This window comes from Phyllobates terribilis, unplaced genomic scaffold (genome assembly GCF_046119375.1).
Source record: "Phyllobates terribilis strain yellow unplaced genomic scaffold, ASM4611937v1 Scaffold_5__5_contigs__length_657084704, whole genome shotgun sequence".
Classification (NCBI taxonomy): domain Eukaryota; kingdom Metazoa; phylum Chordata; class Amphibia; order Anura; family Dendrobatidae; genus Phyllobates; species Phyllobates terribilis.
The window spans coordinates 325551427-325574229 of NW_027362765.1; the positions used below are offsets into that span (position 1 = coordinate 325551427).

At 42.3% G+C, this 22803-nt stretch overlaps 1 pseudogene; it reads right to left on the reverse strand.

Annotated features, from left to right (window-relative positions):
* Positions 1–22803, reverse strand: part of LOC141273142 (uncharacterized) — a 168478-nt pseudogene that overhangs the window by 144736 nt on the left and 939 nt on the right.

Genomic DNA, 22803 nt, shown 5'->3' on the forward strand with positions numbered 1-22803 from the left:
AGATGCAGAAAAAAATATATTCAGTTTGCAACCTGATGGAGGTCTGTATAGATGGATTAATAGAACAAGTCCCAAACACAGCTAGAAGCCCAATATTTTTTCAGAGGTAGATGAAGAAAAAAATATATGCAGTTTGCAACCTGATGGAGGTCAGTATAGATGGACTAGTACAACAAGTCCCACACACAGCTAGAAGCCCAATATTTTTTCAGAGCTAGATGCAGAAAAAAATTATATTCAATTTGCAACCTGATGGAGGTCAGTATAGATGTAATAATAGAACAAGTCCCACACACAGCTAGAAGGCCAAATATTTTTTCAGAGGTAGATGCAGAAAAAAATTATATTCAGTTTGCAACCTTATGGAGGTCAGTATAGATGGACTAATAGAACAAGTCCCACACACAGCTAGAAGGCCAAATATTTTTTCAGAGGTAGATGCAGAAAAAAATTATATTCAGTTTGCAACCTTATGGAGGTCAGTATAGATGGACTAATAGAACAAGTCCCACACACAGCTAGAAGGCCAAATATTTTTTCAGAGGTAGATGCAGAAAAAAATTATATTCAGTTTGCAACCTTATGGAGGTCAGTATAGATGGACTAATAGAACAAGTCCCACACACAGCTAGAAGGCCAAATATTTTTTCAGAGGTAGATGCAGAAAAAAATTATATTCAGTTTGCAACCTTATGGAGGTCAGTATAGATGGACTAATAGAACAAGTCCCACACACAGCTGGAAGGCCAAATATTTTTTCAGAGGTAGATGCAGAAACAAATTATATTCAGTTTGCAACCTTATGGAGGTCAGTATAGATGGACTAGTACAACAAGTCCCACACACAGCTAGAAGGCCAAATATTTTTTCAGAGCTAGATGCAGAAAAAATTTTTATTCAATTTGCAACCTGATGGAGGTCAGTATAGATGGACTAATAGAACAAGTCCCACACACAGCTAGAAGGCCAAATATTTTTTCAGAGGTAGATGTAGAAAAAAATTATATTCAGTTTGCAACCTTATGGAGGTCAGTATAGATGGACTAATAGAACAAGTCCCACACACAGCTAGAAGGCCAAATATTTTTTCAGAGGTAGATGCAGAAAAAAAATATATTCAGTTTGCAACCTTATGGAGGTCAGTATAGATGGACTAATAGAACAAGTCCCACACACAGCTAGAAGGCCAAATATTTTTTCAGAGGTAGATGCAGAAAAAAATTATATTCAGTTTGCAACCTTATGGAGGTCAGTATAGATGGACTAATAGAACAAGTCCCACACACAGCTAGAAGGCCAAATATTTTTTCAGAGGTAGATGCAGAAAAAAATTATATTCAGTTTGCAACCTTATGGAGGTCAGTATAGATGGACTAATAGAACAAGTCCCACACACAGCTAGAAGGCCAAATATTTTTTCAGAGGTAGATGCAGAAAAAAATTATATTCAGTTTGCAACCTTATGGAGGTCAGTATAGAATGACTAATAGAACAAGTCCCACACACAGCTAGAAGGCCAAATATTTTTTCAGAGGTAGATGCAGAAAAAAATTATATTCAGTTTGCAACCTTATGGAGGTCAGGATAGATGGACTAATAGAACATGTCCCGCACACAGCTAGAAGGCCAAATATTTTTTCAGAGGTAGATGCAGAAAAAAATTATATTCAGTTTGCAACCTTATGGAGGTCAGTATAGATGGACTAATAGAACAAGTCCCACACACAGCTGGAAGGCCAAATATTTTGTCAGAGGTAGATGCAGAAAAAAATTATATTCAGTTTGCAACCTTATGGAGGTCAGTATAGAATGACTAATACAACAAGTCCCACACACAGCTAGAAGCCCAATATTTTTTCAGAGGTAGATGCAGAAAAAAATATATTCAGTTTGCAACCTGATGGAGGTCTGTATAGATGGATTAATAGAACAAGTCCCACACACAGCTAGAAGCCCAATATTTTTTCAGAGGTAGATGCAGAAAAAAATATATTCAGTTTGCAACCTGATGGAGGTCTGTATAGATGGATTAATAGAACAAGTCCCAAACACAGCTAGAAGCCCAATATTTTTTCAGAGGTAGATGAAGAAAAAAATATATGCAGTTTGCAACCTGATGGAGGTCAGTATAGATGGACTAGTACAACAAGTCCCACACACAGCTAGAAGCCCAATATTTTTTCAGAGCTAGATGCAGAAAAAAATTATATTCAATTTGCAACCTGATGGAGGTCAGTATAGATGTAATAATAGAACAAGTCCCACACACAGCTAGAAGGCCAAATATTTTTTCAGAGGTAGATGCAGAAAAAAATTATATTCAGTTTGCAACCTTATGGAGGTCAGTATAGATGGACTAATAGAACAAGTCCCACACACAGCTAGAAGGCCAAATATTTTTTCAGAGGTAGATGCAGAAAAAAATTATATTCAGTTTGCAACCTTATGGAGGTCAGTATAGATGGACTAATAGAACAAGTCCCACACACAGCTAGAAGGCCAAATATTTTTTCAGAGGTAGATGCAGAAAAAAATTATATTCAGTTTGCAACCTTATGGAGGTCAGTATAGATGGACTAATAGAACAAGTCCCACACACAGCTAGAAGGCCAAATATTTTTTCAGAGGTAGATGCAGAAAAAAATATATTCAGTTTGCAACCTGATGGAGGTCTGTATAGATGGATTAATAGAACAAGTCCCACACACAGCTAGAAGCCAAATATTTTTTCAGAGGTAGATGAAGAAAAAATATATGCAGTTTGCAACCTGATGGAGGTCAGTATAGATGGACTAGTACAACAAGTCCCACACACAGCTAGAAGTCCAATATTTTTTCAGAGCTAGATGCAGAAAAAAATTATGTTCAATTTGCAACCTGATGGAGGTCAGTATAGATGGACTAATAGAATGATGCTATGCCCAAAAGATTTTACTTCACTAGGTGCAGTAAAAAAATTGGTATTCTATACACAGGTGGTATATCTTGCAACACAGATAGGCTACTCCACTGACTAACACACTCTGCAATAGGCCACAAAGGATTAGCTTTGCTAGATTCAGCCAAATGCTGTGAAAAAAACTTGCACAGCACTGGCACAGACCTGCCTGGCAAAAACTGATAGGAACTGATGTATCCTAGTCCTGAAAAGGACTCCAATTACAATTAGTCTTTACTCCCACAACCTATCTATTTAAGAGCACAGACCTGCCTGATAAAAGTCGTAGGAAATGCTGTAACCTAGTCCTTAAAAGGACTGCAATCACAACTATTCCCTACTCCCAAGCTATCTGTAGATTTGTGCGAAAATTGGCTTGAAATTAACAAGGTATAGCGCACACAGCAATAGCGGTGCCGTCTAACACGCAGCTGCAGCAGTGAGAAAATGGTGGCGACGGGGAAAATGGCTTGGTCTTATAGGGCAAGGACATGTGACATACACTGCCAATGACACATGCCCTTGCTTGTGTGAAAAAAAGCACTTCGCTCCGTGTGTGCGCTGCTGATAGGCTGACAGATTGCACCTCCCCACTGCAAATGCGGGAAAGAGAAAAAAAAATGGAGATCTTCATTGTTCCTGCAGAGATCCATCCCCTGCCCCTCCCCCCACCCCGCTGTACACTCAAACTGCGTATTAACATTAATTTTCATCATTACTGAGAAAAAATCCAGTTATGATTTTGGTGCACGAACAGTTATCGAACATAACCTCGAACAGCCGAATTTTTCTCAAATTGTTCGTGTTCGCCGAACGGCTCGAACACCGCCCAAAACAGCTTGAATTTGAGATTGGCGAACAGTTCGAGTAGAACAACGCTCATCTCTACTTAGGACATAGATGTTCTCTATTCCCGTATGTCTGTGATTATTCCTTCAGCAGTAGATTTATATGTAGTTACAATTTATAATGAGATATAAAGTGATATAGAAATAATATGATGAATTTTTTCTACTATGTGAATTGGGATCTATGGGAATATGGCAGTATACTGATCTCTTTATAAGGTATTTACTAATAGAATTATAAAGGGCAAGAGAATAAAAGATAGATTTAGTCACTTGTTGCAGGCTGTTCATGAGGAATCAGTTGTATATACAAATGTAATAAACAGTATTGTTCTAATAAAAATCTTTTTGAAAAAATCTAAAAATATCAAGGATTTTTTTCCAGAAAAATTATATAATGTTGAATGTGTTTAATAAAAAGAACATTGAGAAATTTAGATGGGAATATTTTTGATACATTTATGAAATGGAATCCATGTTTTAGGATTTATATTCTCATATTTGGTTAGAGATTATTTATATATATGAATTTATTTGTCATTGATATATTTGATTCCATTGGAAATATTAAAAAATCTTAAAAACATTAAGGATTTTTTTCTGGAAAAACTATGAAATGTTACATATTTTTAGCTAAAAGAATATGGAGAAATAAAGATATAATGTGGTATATTCATGCAATAATTTTTACAATCTGCGATGTATATGGTCTTATGTGTAATTGGGGATTATTTAAATATATGAATTCACTTGTTCTTTTTCATTGTGCAACTTGAGTTTATTACTGCTTAATTTTTGTATGTTGTTGTAAACGTCTTGTGTGAGTTGTGGAATAAATCAACTGATTATCAACACGTGAGTGCCGGGATTTTCTTTTCCTACAGACATTGTTTTCCACGTGCACCACCCTAGCTATACGGAGTGCCGACTATTCCTTTTTGATATTGATCGTTTGAAGTACGAGCACACGTCTTTCCTGATGGCAGCGGTAAGCAAAACTTTTAATGAAGAGGAGGCTGCAAAGATTATTTCGTTATCCACAATCTCGACAGAATTTCTTAAGATACCTACAAGTGAATTTAAAAGACGAGATTTGGAAAAAGAGATGAAAAGGCTGGTTTCTTATGAACTCCATGCAGCAACATTAACTGAATACTACAAGGAGAAACGAATACCACGAGGGTTGAGAGTGCACCTACGCCCAACTCTTTTCTCAGACGATTTGTTTTTTTGTGATGGATTTGATCAGATTATAAATAAGTGTTCACTGGACTTAATTCTCCTGACAATTGATAGATTACAAAAAGCTATTACTGATTTGGGGACTGAAATTAATAATATCGAGACTCAATTGAGTACTTGCTTAAAAGTGGATGAATTGACTGCCCTGAAAGACTCTCTGAATATCTCCATGGATAATTTTCGTAAGGATCTACAGGAAAGAAAACGCCGAAAGTTTGCTAGAGACACAGAGGATTATCTTATGAATAAGGTCTACAAGTGGCGGGACCCGGCTTTTGGTTATGAAAAATACTCCAGAACTTTTTTCCGCAGCAGTCAATATTCTTCGGATTCTGGGAGTGATACTTCAGGATCTTGGAACCCGCAGCGCCCTTTTTTCAGGAGAGGAAGAGGACAACATTTCAGAAGAAATCGAGGAGAGCCGGTCGTCATCACAGGAGGAACTACTCCAGCGATGACAACAAGGTCGCAGGTACTAAGGACATGCTAGTTATTAATATTTCCTCTAAGACTTTACAACCGTCACAAATAGAACTGCTACAGAAAGGTTTATCTTTTGGTGTTATGTCTAAACTTAATGGTTTTCAATTAGATCTGGACTTAAATCGTTTCTTTAGAAATGTAAGGTTAAAAACACATTTCTCCACTATACCACCACCGGCACCAGTTAGATCTGTTGTAGATAAGGAGGAGTGTTTGAAGTTAGCGGATTTAAATTTGAGAATTAAGAGCAGTTTTTCGCCACCTAAGATTTATCACCCGACAGAAACATATATTAGCTTTGTTACAAGAGAAGTTGAATCTTTATTAAATCGGACACAACTAGGAGATTTTTCTTACAGTAGTAATCTAACCATGAAAGAAAGGGAAGCCCTTAAACTTTTACAGGATGATAAGACGATAGAGATAAAGCCCGCTGACAAAGGGGGATCAATTGTAATAATGGATAGGGAGAGATATATTGGGGAGATAATGAGACAATTATCTGATTCTACAACTTATCAACCACTAAAAGGGAACCCATTGAAAGATATACAAAGGAAAATTGAGATAATGATAGATAGATATAAATTAGGGGGTAATATTGATTCAAAGTTGGCTGATTTTTTGATTAAAGATGATCCTATCACCCCAGTATTTTATATACTACCAAAAGTGCATAAAACTTTAATTGATCCTCCAGGCAGACCAATTGTGGCGTCCACAGAGTCAGTATTATCCCCTCTATCTATAACGTTGGAACACATTCTGACCCCTCTAGTAAAGAAAAATAAATCTTTTTTATTAGATACAGGAGATTTTTTTGAAAAAAATTAAAACTATTCATAATATATCTGCAGATGCCATCATTACTACAATAGATGTTACAAGTTTATATACATCAATAGAACATGAAAAAGGACTAAATGCAGTGAGGTGGCTTCTTGAGATTAATGAATTTCCAGGGGTTCAAAGAGATATAGTGATGGAGTTACTAAGGGTGGTTCTGTATGAGAACTATTTTTTGCTCCAAGATGTATATTATAAACAGAAGAGGGGATCGGCAATGGGTGCGAATGTGGCCCCCCCCATACGCAAATACATATATGTCATTTTTTGAGGAGCATTATGTCTATGAACATCCTCTATTCAAGATACATGGAAAAGCCTGGTTTAGGTTCATAGATGACATTTTTTGCGTATGGGAGGGGCCACAAGAAACCCTAATGACATTCTATGATGATTTGAATAGTGTATGGAGTGAACTAAAATTTACCATTTCATATAGCACTGAGAGGATAAATTTTTTGGACACTATGGTAATTAGGAATGAGAAAGGGGACTTTGAGACAGATTTATATAAAAAAGATACGGACAGGAATAGTATCTTACATTTCAGGAGTGCACATCCATATTCTGTTAAAAAGGCTATCCCCAAATCACAGTTTCAGCGAGTGACTAGGATTGTTACCAACCCCTCCATCTGTTCAAAAAGAATTGAAGAAATGTGTGAAAATTTTAGATTGAGAGACTATCCCCAACGTATTCTAGATGGGGCATTAAGAGAGGTGGTTACTGATGAAAAAACACGTAGAAGGAATGGATCACGTATATGCTTTGTGAGGGAATATCATCCGGTCAATTTAAAAGTAGATCAGATTATAAAGAAATATTGGCATATTCTAGGGCAGGCATATCCGAGTGTGATGGAATTTAATATACCTCCCCTTATCTGTAACAAGAGATTGCCCAATGTGAAGGATAAACTAATACGGGCGGATGTTGGGAGCGATGCAATAATTCCAAGACAAACTTTTCTTTCAACCAAAAATAAAGGAACGTATCCCTGTCTGAATTGTGCTCAATGTAGTAATGTAATTAAGGGGGAATATTTTAGTCATCCTAGGACAGGTAAAAGATTTAATATTAAGGGCTTCTACACGTGTAAATCTACAAATGTGGTTTACCAGATAAAATGTCCGTGCGGCTTTTCATATATTGGAGAAACAATGCAGTCAGTAGGAACACGGGTTAATAAACATAAATCCACTATCAGGTGTGGAGATACTTCGCTTCCCCTTCCATTACATTTTAAGGAAAAAGGACATTCAATAGCCCAATTGAAATATCAGGTGTTAGAACAAATAGATACACCTAGAAGAGGAGGCAGTATCAAAAAAATCCTTTACGTAGAGAAGCCTTTTGGATTTATACTTTGGGAACTTTATATCCGAATGGCCTGAATCGAGAATATGATGTTAGTGGTATTATGTGATTAGGATAATGAGTAATATATACATCCTATTTTTCTTTCTAGACATCTCAGATGCGATGAAATCCTGAAGTATCTGCATAGGAACAAATGGGATGCATATTATACTTACCACATTTTGTCCGGTTAAATAAGATTGAATGCGGAGATAAGACATGATGTAGGCTGGACGACTTCACTATGTATTCTTAGGAATCACGGGTGGACATTTAATTATACTGTCACCTTTAACGAAATAAATAAGGTCTAATTTAGGGAATAGAGGATAACAAAGGATAAATTTAAAAAGTCACTCTTATCTCAGACAACGATCTGGGGGAGGTGAGGATCACTTAGGACACAGATGTTCTCTATTCCCGTATGTCTGTGATTATTTCTTCAGCAGTAGATTTATATGTAGTTACTATTTATAATGAGATATAAAGTGATATAGAAATAATATGATGAATTTTTTCTACTATGTGAATTGGGATTTATGGGAATATGGCAGTATACTGATCTCTTTATAAGGTATTTACTAATAGAATTATAAAGGGCAAGAGAATAAAAGACAGATTTAGTCACTTGTTGCAGGCTGTTCATGAGGAATCAGTTGTATATATAAATGTAATAAACAGTATTGTTCTAATAAAAATCTTTTTGAAAAAATCTAAAAATATCAAGGATTTTTTTCCAGAAAAATTATATAATGTTGAATATGTTTAATAAAAAGAACATTGAGAAATTTAGATGGGAATATTTTTGATACATTTATGAAATGGAATCCATGTTTTAGGATTTATATTCTCATATTTGGTTAGAGATTATTTATATATATGAATTTATTTGTCATTGATATATTTGATTCCATTGGAAATATTAAAAAATCTTAAAAACATTAAGGATTTTTTTCTGGAAAAACTATGAAATGTTACATATTTTTAGCTAAAAGAATATGGAGAAATAAAGATATAATGTGGTATATGCATGCAATAAATTTTACAATCTGCGATGTATATGGTCTTATGTGTAATTGGGGATTATTTAAATATATGAATTCACTTGTTCTTTTTCATTGTGCAACTTGAGTTTATTACTGCTTAATTTTTGTATGTTGTTGTAAATTCTGTTGTATATAATTTCTTTTATTGGTCTACTCTTTTTTTTTTTTTTTTATGTTAATGAGAATTATGTCATTTCCGTGGATTTGTTTATAAATATCTTGACTGAATGTATTTAACCACAATTGAAAAAAGCCTTGGACAGGCTGAAACGTCTTGTGTGAGTTGTGGAATAAATCAACTGATTACACATGAGTGCCGGGATTTTCTTTTCCTACAGACATTGTTTTCCACGTGCACCACTCTAGCTATACGGAGTGCCGACTATTCCTTTTTGATACCTGCGTAGTGTTAACTCCCGCCTGGACACACTGACTACCTCTTCGGGATCTGCTTCCAGTCGCACGACTCCTACCCCGGCAGCGTAGCTGCCCATCAATTCCATGGCATCTCTTCCCGGTCCACGCCTCTCCGCCCCGCCTCGTTTTGGCGGAGATCCCGGTCAGGCACGGGGCTTCATTAACCTGTGCACTCTGCACTTCGAACTGTTGGCACACCAGTTTTCCACCGACCAAGCCAAAGTAGCCTTCATCATGTCCCATCTCACGGGGGAGGCGCTGGCTTGGCTAAATCCTCTATGGGAGAGAGGAGACCCCTGGTGTCCAACCTGCCAGCCTTTCTCACGGCTTTCCGGAAGGTCTTCGATGAACCAGGACGGAAGACCTCATCCGCCTCATCTCTGCTACGCCTCCGCCAAGGAAGTCTCACCGTGGGCCAATATGCCATACGGTTCAGTACCCTTGCTTCAGAGCTTGCCTGGGATAACGACGCCCTGGTGTCCGTCTTCTGGGAGGGTCTGTCCGGCCGTATTAAAGATGAACTCGGGACATTCCTACCACTCTCGACGACTTAGTTACACTTACCACCCGGATTGACATCCGGTTCCAGGAGCGCACCAAAGAGGCCACCCGTGAGAGGAGGTTTCCACGCCTTGCCCCTACCTTCCAGAGACCCGTCACTTCCTCCTTTACTCCCCCGGCGCACTCACCTGAGCCTATGTAGGTCGACCAGACCAAAATGGTCAAGACCCGTCAAGAATTACGCCGTGCCGAGGGGAGCTGCTTCTACTGTGGCAGTAAGGAGCACCGGATCCATTCCTGCCCGGAGAGGTCGGGAAACGCCTGTGTCTAGGATCGCTCAGAGAGGTCGCCCTAGACAGAAATAAACCCTCTCCATCTCTAATGCTGTCGGTCTCTATCATCTGCGGGGAGAACCGTTATTTTGAACAGGCTCAACTTGACTCTGGAGCTGCCGGAAATCTCATTTTTCAGTCCCTGGTAGAGAAATACCGCATTCCCACCAAACCTCTGGCTGTACCCTTATCTGTCGCCGCCGTGGATGGGGACCTCTTACCACATCCCATCCAACTCATCACCGAATCCATAACTCTGCAGGTGGGAATGCTGCACTCTGAGAGCATCTTCTTCCATGTTCTGCCTGGACTCTCTCACGCCCTCTTGTTAGGCCTACCTTGGCTCCAGAGACAGGCACCCGTGCTTGATTGGCAGACCGGAGAAGTTCTTCGCTGGGGACAGGACTGCCATAAGACTTGTTTAGTTCCCGTTCATCCTGCTCGTCCTTCTCCTACCCCAGCCAATCTACCTGGCCTACCGGTTCCCTATTGGTCTTTTGCGGACGTCTTTAATAAAAGAGAAGCAGAGACATTACCCCCTCATAGACCATACGACTGCCCAATCGACCTGATGCCCGGCGCTACTCCTCCCCGTGGGCATATTTACCCTTTGTCCGCTGCTGAGACCCAGTCCATGTCTGAATATATTGAGGAGAATCTGGCCCGGGGATTTATCCGGAAATCTACCTCCCCGGCAGGAGCAGGCTTCTTCTTCGTCAAAAAGAAGGACGGCTCACTCCGTCCCTGTATAGACTATAGAGGCCTTAACCAGATCACAGTGAAGAATAAATACCCCCTTCCGCTCATTCCTGAATTATTTGACCGTCTGAGGGGGGCTAGAATCTTCACCAAGCTGGACCTCCGTGGGGCGTATAATCTGGTCCGTATCCGTCAGGGGGATGAATGGAAGACGGCATTCAACACCCGGGACGGCCACTATGAATACCTTGTAATGCCCTTTGGTCTCTGTAACGCTCCCGCCGTCTTTCAAGAGTTGGTCAATGACATCTTCCGTGACCTTCTCTACTCCTGCGTGGTGGTGTACCTGGACGACATCTTGGTCTTCTCTCCGGATCTTCTCACTCACCGGAGGGACGTTCGTCAGGTCCTGCTCAGGCTCAGGCAGAACCACCTCTACGCTAAATATGAGAAGTGCCTCTTTGAGCAGACCTCGCTTCCGTTTCTGGGCTACATTATCTCTCAGACCGGCCTACGAATGGATCCTGAGAAACTGTCTGCCATCCAGAAGTGGCCCCGACCAGAGGGGTTGAAGGCTATTCAGCGGTTCCTGGGCTTCACCAACTACTACCGCCTCTTCATTCCACATTTCTCTTCCCGTACTGCCCCTATCTCGGCGCTCACCCGTAAGGGCGCTAATCCCAGAGAATGGCCGCCCGAAGCAGAGGAGGCCTTCCTTTCCTTAAAACAAGCTTTTTCCTCCGCCCCTGTGCTGCATCGTCCGGACGGCAACAAACAATTCTTCCTAGAAGTCGACGCTTCCTCCTCCGGAGCCGGAGCGGTACTTACCCAAAAGTCGTCTTCCGGAAGAATGGTAACCTGCGACTTCTTCTCCAAACTCTTCTCCTCTTCTGAGCGCAATTATTCTATAGGAGACCGAGAATTGTTGGCCATTAAGCTGGCACTGGAGGAGTGGCGTTACCTGCTCGAGGGGGCTCTTCACCCGGTAATAATTTACACGGACCACAAGAACTTGGCTTACCTCCAGAGTGCCCAGAGACTTAACCCGCGCCAAGCCTGGTGGTCCTTGTTCTTCGCCCGCTTTAATTTCATTCTTCATTTTCGCCCGGCTGACAAAAACATCAAAGCTGATGCCTTGTCCGAATCCTTTTTGGTCTCTGATCTTGAGGAGGAGCCTAAACAAATCATCGATCCCGCCAAAGTAATGCAGGTGGCCCCCGTGAATCTTAATCGTCTTCCACCCGGTAAGACGTTCGTAACTGTACCTGATCGTGAGAAGGTTCTACACTGGGGACACTCGTCCAAGCTAGCTGGCCACGCTGGTCAGAAAAAGACCCTCCAGCTTATTACCCGGCATTACTGGTGGCCTACCCTGCACAAGGACGTAATAGACTTTGTTTCAGCCTGTGTGTCCTGCGCCCGCAACAAGGTTCCGAGACATCTGCCAGCCGGCCGTCTCCTTCCTCTTCCTGTACCTGCTGCCCCGTGGCAGCATATAGCTATGGACTTTATAACGGACCTCCCTGTCTCTGCCAGTTGTACGGTCATTTGGGTGGTCGCTGATCGCTTTTCCAAAATGGCTCACTTTATTCCCCTGCCGGGTCTCCCGTCTGCATCAGAGTTAGCTAAAGACTTTATCCATGATGTCTTCCGTCTTCATGGTCTTCCTCTCCACATCGTATCCGACCGAGGGTTTCAGTTCACCTCTCGCTTTTGTCGAGCCATGTTTAAACTGCTTGTGGTCACCTTGGACTTTTCTTCTGTTTATCACCCACAATCCAATGGCCAAGTAGAACGGATCAACCAAATTTTAACCAGTTACCTCCGGCACTTTGTTAATGTTCACCATTCCGACTGGGTGGATCTTTTACCGTGGGCCGAATTTTCCTACAATAATCACGAGAGCGAATATTCCTCCAAATCCCCGTTTTTTGTAGTCTTCGGTCAGCATCCTTGGATCCCGTTTCCCGTCTCCACCTCGGTGGACAATCCGGCTGCGGAATCTCTCGTTAACGAATTTTCCTCCATTTGGGAACGTACCAGAACCGCACTTCTACAGTCATCCGAGCGGATGAGAAAACAGGCTGACAAAAGACGTCTGGATCCACCACAATTCCGTCCTGGAGATAAGGTCTGACTCTCATCCAAATATGTCCGGCTCAAGATTCTTTCCTACAAGTTAGGGCCTCGGTTCATCGGCCCACTGGAAGTTATCAAACAAATCAACCCGGTGGCCTATAAATTGAAACTCCCGGCCAATTTGCGGATTCCTAACTCCTTCCATGTATCTCTACTCAAACCCGTGGTACTTAACTCTTTTTCCAAGTCTACAGGTACGCCTCCTGCTCCGGTTTCCGCTGAAAACGAGTTTGAGGTAGAGAACATTCTGGCCACCAAAAGGGTAAGAGGAAAGTCCTTTTTTCTAGTGGATTGGAAGGGGTTTGGTCCTGAGGAGAGAACATGGGAGCCCCGGGAGAACATCCATGCCCCTCTCATCCTTGATAGATTTCTCTCTGGCCTAAAAAAGGGGGGCCTAAAGGGGGTGGTACTGTAGCGTCGGCGTCCCTGCCTCCTGCTAGGCAGGGACGCCGTTCCCCTCACCTCTCCGCTCCGTGCCCGGCGGCTTCCTCCCGCTCTGCTGGCAGCGCGTGCTGCTTCCCGGCCTCTGTGCTTAGGGCGCGCGCGCTCCCCCTCTCTTAAAAGGGCCGGCGCGCGCCGTCCTAAGGAGTCCCCGGCCAATGGCCAGAGGACCTCACCATATATAAGGCACCTCCTCCAAAATGGAGGTGCCTGAGCAATGTTGTTGCAAAGCCTTTCAACTCTGCTTCAGCCCTCAGGTCCCGTTACCAGTTACCTGCCAGTTACCTGCCAGATCTCTGCTTGATACCTACCTGATTCCTGTCTGTCTGACAGTCTGCCTTCCAACACCTGTCAGTCTGTCTATGGATCTTCCCGCCCGCTCACCTGGGACTCCTCACCTGCTACCTGCCTGCTAGCCTACCTGGAGGCTCTGCCGTCACTTGCCGTGACCACCTGCCTGTCCAGAGACTCTTGCCCGCTCACCTGGGAGCGCTCACCTGCTACCTGCCTGCTAGCCTACCTGGAGGCTCTGCCGTCACTTGCCGTGACCACCTGCCTGTCCAGAGACTCTTGCCCGCTCACCTGGGAGCGCTCACCTGCTACCTGCCTGCTAGCCTATCTAGAGACTCTCTCCCTGCTGTCACTTGCCGTGACCACCAGCCTGTCTAGAGACTCTTACCCTGCTGTCACTTGCCTTGACCATTCGCCTGTCAAGAGACTGTCCCCGTCACTTGCCGTGACCTCCTGCCCTTTTACCCAGAGACTGTCCCTGTCACTTGCCGTGACTACCTGCCCGCCTTCCCTGGGAGCCACCCGCTTCCTTACAAGGACTGCCCCTTTGTATAGTTGCTCAGAGGTTCCACCTCCCAGACCCGTTACAGAATGCTGACGCTAATGATGGCGTCATCGCCACTCACCATCTTGGTGGGCTCCTCAAAGTTTGTCAAGATGGTACATATGTCAGACATCCAGGTCCACTCCTGAGGTCTTATGTGTGGAGTCTGACCTGAATATCGACGGCCTTGTTGCAGCTGGTACTCCACAACTGCTCTCTTCTGCTCACAAATCCTTTGCAACATGTGGAGGGTAGAGTTCCAACGTGCGGGGACATCACACACCAGTCGGTGTGGTGGAAGCTGCAAACGCTGCTGCAACACAGCAAGGGCGGAAGAAGCTGTAGCGGACTTGCAAAAATGAGCTGACAGGCGGCGTACTTTGACGAGCAGATCTGGCAACTCAGGGTACGATTTAAGAAACCGCTGAACCACGAGGTTAAGCACATGAGCCCGGCATGGTACATGTGTGATCTCGCCTTGCCTCAGAGCCGCCACCAGGTTACGGCCTTTGTCACACACGACCATGCCTGGATGTAGGTTCTGCGGTCTCAGCCACAGATCTGCCTGCTCTTTCACAGCTGTCCACAACTCACAAGCAGTGTGAGGTTTCTCACCTAAGCTTATGAGTTTCAGCACAGCCTGTTGCCGCTTGGCGGAGGCAGTACTGCAGTGCTTCCAGCTTGTAACTGATGTGGTGATACCTGAGATGGAGGCTGAACATGAGGAGGAGGAGGAGGATGATGCGCAGTAGCTGTTCACTGTGGGGGCAACTCTGACTGAAATAGGGCCCGCAATCCTCGGTGTGGGGAGGATGTGTTCCGTCCCAAGGTCCGACTGGGTCTCGGCTTCCACTATGTTTACCCAGTGTGCCGTCAGGGAGATGTACCGTCCCTGGCTACAAGCACTTGTCCACATGTCCGTTGTCAGGTGGACTCTCCCTGAAACTGCGTTGTTGAGGTCACGGCAGATGTTTTGGGACACGTGCTTGTGTAGTGCGGTGATGGCACACCGGGAAAAATAGTGTCGGCTGGGGACCGAGTACCGAGGGACGGCCACCGCCATAAGGTTGCGGAAGGATTCCGTCTCCACCAACCTAAAAGGCAGCATTTTCAACGCAAGCTGTCGTGAAATGTGTGAATTTAGGACTGTGGCCTGTGGGGCGTTGGCTGCGAATTTCCGCTTTCGTTCAAAGGTCTGGGATATTGGCAATTGAACGCTGTGGTGGGACATGGACGTTGATGCTGTTTCTTGAGAAACTGCCATAGCATGTGAAGACTGAGAGGAGGGGGCATCTTTGCATGCAGTATGGACAGGGGATTGCCTCGCACACACAACAGGGTGTACTATTGCACGCACAACAGCGGAAGAAGCAGTGGTGACACCCGCTGACACTGGTCGTAGACCCTGGGGTTCACCCCACAAAGTCGGGTGCTTTCCTGCCATGTGCCTGATCATGCTGGTGGTGGTCAGGCTGTTAGTTTTGTCACCCCTGCTGATGCTGGCATGGCAGGTGGTACAAATGGCCTTTTTGGGGTTATCAGCAGAGTCTTTAAAAAAATTCCAGACTCTGGAAGAACTACAGGTTGTACTGGCAACGTCCATCGTGTTGGTGTTACGGGGAACTGTTGCCTGCCTTCTGTGTGCGGCCACCACACTGTTTCTTCCTGCCTGTTGGGGTACTCTGCCTCCCTCACCCTGTGTGCTGCTGGCCTCGCTCTGCATGTCCTCCTGCCTCGTTAGGTCAGTTACTAGATCATCCACCACCTCCTGCTCTTCCACTTGCGCACCACGATCCTCCTCCTCACTTCCTGGCAATTGTGTCTCATCATCGTCCACCTCTTGTGACAAATTGCCAGCGTCGACTTCCTGTGGCCGTGGCTGTTCAAATATTTGGGCATCGCTACATGGGATCTCCTCTTCCACCACTTCAAGCGGAGCAGGCGAGGGGCACAAATCTGGAAATGGACCAGTGAACAGCTCTTCAGAGTGTCCAAGTGTGGGATCAGTTGCTGTCTGACGACACTCGGCATGGTGGGAGGAAGGAGCATCAGGGTGAGGAGGAGTATGCAGTCGAGACTCACGGCTACTAAGATTTGACCGTGTGGAAGACAGACCGGAGGTGGTGGTGCCCAGGTAACTGGAAGTATTATCTGCTATCCAATTTATAACCTCTTCACACTGATCAGTTCGCAATACTGGTGTTGTTCTGTGCTTCCCTAGTAATTCGGTCAAGAAGTGGGAGCGAGAAGATGTGGCTGTTGGTTGTGGCACATTTTCACCTTGGCCAAGGCCCGTCCTCTGCACGCACCATCACCAGAACGTCCAGTTCCACGTCCCTTGACACGCGCCTTACCCATTGTAAAGGAAGTAAAATAGCTTACACTCGCACTATCAATGGAAAAAGGGTAATAAAAAGTAGATTAGAACAGTGGAAGAGGAAAACCACAGTTCTATTTCTCTGGCCTACACCCGACTCTTTTAAACAATCTGAACAATCAGGGAGAAACTATTACTCTTTTTCTTTATGGAAAAAATACCAAAAGCTGAATAATAGAGATTTTTTACCGTGGAATGGCAAAACCACAGTTATTGTTTACTGGGGTATACCAGACAATTTTAAATAGATATATTTGCGGCTGAACAGTGAGCGACACACTCAAACTGTTTTTTTTTAGATACAAATGGCCCAAAAGTGGATAATACAGAGGTTTGAACCGTGGAACTGCAAAACCACACTTCTATTTCTCTGGCCTACACCAGACTATTTTCAACAAATATATTTGTGTCTGAACAATCAGGGAGACACTATTACATTTTTTTTTTACGGCAAAAAATGCCAAATGCAGGATAATAGAGATTTTTCACCGTGGAATGGCAAAACCACAGTTATAATTTACTGGTGTATACCAGACTATTTTAAATAGATATATTGGTGTCTAAACAATCAGGAAACACTATTACTGTTTTTCTTTACGGAAAAAATACCAAAAGCTGGATAATAGAGATTTTTCACCGTGGAACTGCAAAACCACAGTTCTATTTCTCTGGCCTACACCAGACTCTTTTAAAAAAATATATTTGTGTCTGAACAGTCACAGACACATTTTTTTTTTTGGGGGGGGACACCAAAAGGTTAATAAGATGGGTATTTGTACAGTGTGAAGGAGGAAAAAAAAAGAGGATTTAGATGAAAAAAAAAGGATTTTTCCTGGCCCCCGAGACCTGGAGCTAAGTCCAGCAATTTCAGCAACAGGAGCACACAGGACTGTAATGCAGCGTTTGCTGGTATAACCACTGCGTCTCCTATACAGCCTGCCTGCCTGATATCTGGGATGGATATTAGTCCTGAGAAGGACTGTTTGTTTGATCTGGCAGCCTTTACAGACACTACACTAACTATTTTGCAGTATATATCTCTCCCTAAATCAGCAGCGCTGTCCCTACACTGTCTGATCCCAGCCGTCTGTGTCCAAGATGGCGGCGCCCGGTTTTAAATACTTGAGGTGACGCTGTGCGGTCAGTCAATCAATGTAATGCCCACATCCAACATGGCTGCGGCATTACAGTGACTGGCTGGCAATCCCTGCATGTTCATTGGCTCTGTAAAGAGCGCCAAACATGTAGGGCGGAGACCCGATCTCCCGCCCGAGTAACCCGGAAATGCTCGGTGCTCGCCGAACATCCCGAGTAGCATGATGCTCGGGTGAGTACCGAGCAGTGTCGAGCATGTTCGCTCAACACTACTAAATATCCTTTATTATTTATCAATATTTTTATGCACTGTGCGATTTATCCATTTACTTCCAGTTATTTGGGTATTTTGCTTGTCTTTGTTTTTTTTCTGTCTAGTGGCCTTATGCGAACATGCATTTACATTTTGCATGCACATCAATTTACGTTTCAGTTCAGACTCCCAGGTTTTTTCTTTGTAGTTTAGTGTGCTTCAGTGCATATAAGAGTGTGGCCGCCCTTTGTCTGAGCTGAAAGGTTCATTCTGCCTCTCAGGTCTATGCTTCTACTAGGGGTTCAGTCTCTCTGCCCTTATCCATATGTATGTCACTTGACAAATGGTAAGGTTTTAATATTAGAGTTAGGACTGTCCCATAAGGGTTGCCGTGACACGGCAGGATGGCTTTTACATTATTTTGATGAAAATTATGTTAACTAAATACCCTTTATTATTTATCATTATTTTTATGCACTGTGCGATTTATCCATTTACTTCCAGTTATTTGGGTATTTTGCTTGTCTTTGGTTTTTTTATGTATGTATATGTCTATGTATATATGTATATATGTCTATATATACAGCATATACAGTGGAGATCAAAAGTTTTGAATTTTTTTTAAAGTATGATTACTTCTGTCTGATTGTTGTGATACCATTTTCCTGTTGATGAAATGAAAATGCATGAAATTGTCATTTATTTATTTTACTCACTTATAAAGCGCCATTAAATCCACAACGTTTTACAGACATTATGGGCACTGTCCCCACTGGGGCTCACAATCTAAATTTCCTATCAGTATGTCTTTGGAGTGTGGGAGAAAACCAGAGAACCCTGAGGAAACACGAAGAGAACATACAAACTATTTGCAGATGGTGTTCTTGGTGGGATTTGAACCCAGGACCCCAGCGTTGCAAGGATGCAGTGCTAACCACTGAGCTACCGTGCTGCCCTATCATCATGCAAGACCTTAATTTTAACTAAAATGCTTTTGAATATAGGTATGGTTATTTAACTAAAGAAAACTTACTGCCAAAAGTTGTGCGTATACTATTTATTGATCACAACACAAAGAGTAATTCATTGTTTACAATGCCATAATTCAATATTTTGTAGCATAACCTCTTGCTTTAATTACTGCACTACACCGACGGGGCATTGAAGCCAATAGGGTATTCAAGACATTTTGAGGGGTTTTGCTCCATCTCATTTGCAAATCTGCAAACAATTCATCTTTATTGCTAAGGGTACGGGCCCCAACTCATCACCCTAACTCATCCCAAAGGTGCTCTATAGGGTTAAATCAGGTGATTGGCATGGCCATTGCAACAGGAGAACATTTTTCTTTGCTAACCAATTTTTGACTAAATTGGATGTGTGCTTAGGATCATTGTCTTGCTGTAATTTCCATCCCCTGCCTACTTTGGTTTTACCATGTGGCAGCATTACGTTATCCAGTATATCCTTGTACATGGTAGCATTCATATTTCCATCAATTCTATGCAGAGACCCAATGGCAGATGCAGAAAAGTAGCCCCAAGCCATGACATTCCCACCACCATGTTTCACTGTAGGTGTTTGGTACGTTCCATCATTATGTTTTCCAATTATGCAGTATATACTATCACTACCAAACAGATTTAACTTTGATTCATCCTACCAGAACACCTTAGACCAATCTGGAAATTGTGCATTCAACCCTACTGCTATTACCCATTACACCACAGTTTGGCAACTCACTTTGACTCCATATTCTTCATTCATTTCGAGTTAAATCTGTACAGAACTTTTATGGACAATAGATACTGACTGTTTCTTAATAATGTGATCAACTCTGGAGGAAGTTTTCCGTGATTGTCCACTTCTAGGTTTGTCAGCTGTTCCATAACCTTCTTTTTCTTTGACTCTGAGAACAGTTGAATTCCTTAGCTACCTATTTTTGGCTTTTGCCTGATTTCACTCTCACAATAATTCTAATAATTCCTGACATCTGGTGATAAATTTGGCTTTGTCTTTGCCATGTTTTAACCTAACAACACACACATAAAAAATATATAAAAAATGTATGCAATATTCGACTATCCATGACAAGATATGAAAAACATTTAGCCCTGCAAATGTTGAAAACTAACACACAAAGGGATATTTGCTTCCGGTTTACTAAAATCACCAGTAAAATGGCATCACAACAACCAGACAGAAATAATCACACTTTAAAAAAATGCAAAACTTTTGGTCCCCACTGTATATACATATAGGTATGTACATGCAGTGTTGCTCACCATTATTGGCACCCCTTCAATTTTTCATAGACTGTACAATATCTTCAGAAATAAATGGAAATGTATCAAAGTTATATCCTAAGGATTTTTTAATTAGTGGTCCAAAGTAATACAAAAATAAAACATTGTTTTTCAACTTCCATGTTACAATTCCAAAGAAGAAATAGAATAAACAGCATGTGCAGCAATAAAGGCCCCCCTAATTAATACTTGGTTTCACACCTTTTGGCATTGCTGACAGCCTGAAACGTTTCTTGTAGCCATCTATAAGCTTCTTGCACTTCTCAGCTGCAATTTTCTCCCACTCTTCATTTGCAGTTTGTTCAAGCTCTTGAATGTTTGCAGGGTTCTTTTTCCCAATGGCAGATTTCAGCTCACCCGAAAGATTTTCAATGGGATTGAGGTTACGACTCATTGCTGGACATTTTAAAACAGTCCTTTTTTTATTTTTCAACCATTCATGGGTACTTTTGGATTAGTGCTTTGGGTCATTGTCTTGCTGGGGGACCCATGATCTTTGACTCAAACCATGTTTTTTTACACTGAGTAGGACATTTCGTTCTAAAATCTCTTGATAATTCTCTGATTTCATGATTCCTGTGTTACGGTCAAGGCCTCCAGTTCCAGACGCAGCAAAGGAACCCCACAGCATTATGGATCCTACACCATGCTTAACTTTTGGTAGGGTGTTCTTTTCCTTTTAAGCTTTATTGTGCCGTTTGTAAACAAACTGTTGCTTTGCATTGCCAAAAAGCTCTATTTTTGTTTCATCTGTCCACAGAACATTTTCTCAGAAGGATTGTGGTTTGTCAAGGTAGTTTTTGGCAAACCTTTTTATGTCTATTCTTCAGCTATAGTTTCTTCTTTGGCCTTCGTCCATAAAACTCTGCCTGGTTTAGTGTGCATTGTATGGTACTTGCTGAAACCATGACCCCAGACTGTTCCAGGCTGGCCTTCAAACCTTTGGATTTTTGATGTGGTGTTTTCTCCACCATTCGCACCAACGAAGACATCTCTTGTCAATTTTCCTCTTTCCCCCATGTCCAGGGAGGTTCTTGACAGTTCCATGCTTGGCAAACTTCTTAATAACATTGTGCACTTGTGAAACTGGAATAGCAAGGTCTATGGAGATCACCTTACACCTTTGGAAGTCTTGTGTTTGCTAATAATAGCAGTTCTGATGTCCTCAGACAGCTCCTTTGTCTTCATCATTGTGACAAAGGAACAGGGCCTACCATGTGGCTTTTTAAAACAATGAAGTCATCATTCATTGGCTAATTCATATCACATGGGCACCGACAATTAATCACAGGAGAATCTATTTTGTGCTTTACCACAGGCGAGTCAAAATGTGTTTCCATACTAATTTAATGTAAAAAATACCATTGATATAGCAAGCTTTAAGTTTTTCTATTTCTCCCTCCCCCATTGTTTTTTGTTTTAAATTATTGTTTATCATTTGCTCTTTTGTTTTTAACACAAGTGCTCTATACAAAAAAAACTGTTTCACTTGATTCATTTTTTCAGGAGATATTGCACATTATGTACTTAAACTTCATGGGTGCCAATACCAAAGAGCAGGACTGTATGCATGTGCTTTGAGTATACATATATGTATACTTATGTATGTGCGCTGTGTATACTTATGTGTGTGCTTTGTGTATATATGTGTGTGCTCTGTGTATACATGTGTGTTTTTTGGCTGGCTCCCTGTGAACTGCAATTTGGAATGGTTGTGAGCGTCAATGCTCAGAACATTACGGTCAAGCAATGTAACGCACACTCCCTGCATGGTCTACATCCTAAATTTATTGATGAACATTTCATTCACAAACATACATACTTAAAGATGGTGGTAGCTTTGCAAAAGTAAAAGGATTTCCAGAGCGATGTCGCAATCCAGCAATATTTGTACATACAGCATAAAACGGTGAAGGACTACATCATGAAGCAGTCAAACTGAAGCATGGGTTACTTTGAGATCTGACATTAGCAGCTAATGAGGGATGCTTGTCTCTTACTGAAGCCCTTTGAAAAGGTGATCAAATTTTTCAGTCGGAGCATGTGTGGAATCAGATATTTAATCCTGCAAATATTTATCCTGGAAAAAAACACTTATCAGCATGCTAAAGGGAATTCAGGAAGAACACAAATTTGCACCTATTCAGTGCCAGCTTCTGTTGGGGACCCTCAAGGTCCATGTCATATGATGCAGGATTTGGAGGAGGGAAAGGAGGAGGATCCCCAGCAGGTGGAAGTTGAGGAGAACATAAACTTGGTGCAGACAGGGGACAATGCATATAGAGCAAAAATGATGATGACTTTGATGCTGACCATGGCAATCAACAATTGCAGTGGGGTTGTGACAATCAAACAATGGGGCCCTTAGTCGTACTGGTGGGAATGGCAATCTGTATACTGCAATGATTATGGAATGAGAGGCATATTTTTTAGCTTGAACTAAAGTGATGAATAGCACTTTTGTAATCCTAGTGAAAAAAGCCGCATTTACATCTTCATAAATGAACTTCTTTTTTTTTCTGTCCAATTTAAAAGCAATGATGGATGGCTTTTTTCTCTTGGATTATTAAACCAGAATGGGTGACATTATAGTAGGATGGGGGATATTATACTAGGAATGTATTGGTGCATCCAATGCCATCAAGT